A 510-nucleotide genomic window follows, 5' to 3' on the forward strand; every position below is an offset into this window, starting at 1 on the left:
TTCTCATCCCCTTTTTTCTCTCCCCTTCCTCTCATCCCTGCTTCCCATCCCCTCTTCTTTCATCCCTTCCTCCCATCCCTGCTTCTCATCCCCTCTCCTCTCTCCTCTCCCTCTCATCCCTGCTTCTCATCCCCTTTTTTCTCTCCCCTTCCTCTCATCCCTGCTTCCCATCCCCTCTTCTTTCATCCCTTCCTCCCATCCCTGCTTCTCATCCCCTCTTCTCTCCCCCCTTCCTCTCCCGTTTTCTCCCTTTCCCCTCCACTCTTCCCACCCTTCTCAGTCTCTTTCTCTTCTTCATATTTTTACCTCCCTCCCCCGCAAATAATTAATTAAACCCCGTTTTCTTTCTTCTCCAATTTAATTTCCCCCCTCCCTATTATTTCTTCCGCTTTTTTTTTTTCCTTTCTCCCTTCTTTTCTCCTCCCAACCGATTCTCTCTCCCCCTCACTTTCCCCCTTCCCTTCTCCATCTCTCCTTCCTTCTCTATTTCCTCTATTTTCCTCTCTCCCC

Source organism: Chaetura pelagica, unplaced genomic scaffold (genome assembly GCF_000747805.2).
Source record: "Chaetura pelagica isolate M959 unplaced genomic scaffold, ChaPel_1.0 scaffold2065, whole genome shotgun sequence".
NCBI classification, from domain to species: Eukaryota; Metazoa; Chordata; class Aves; order Apodiformes; family Apodidae; genus Chaetura; species Chaetura pelagica.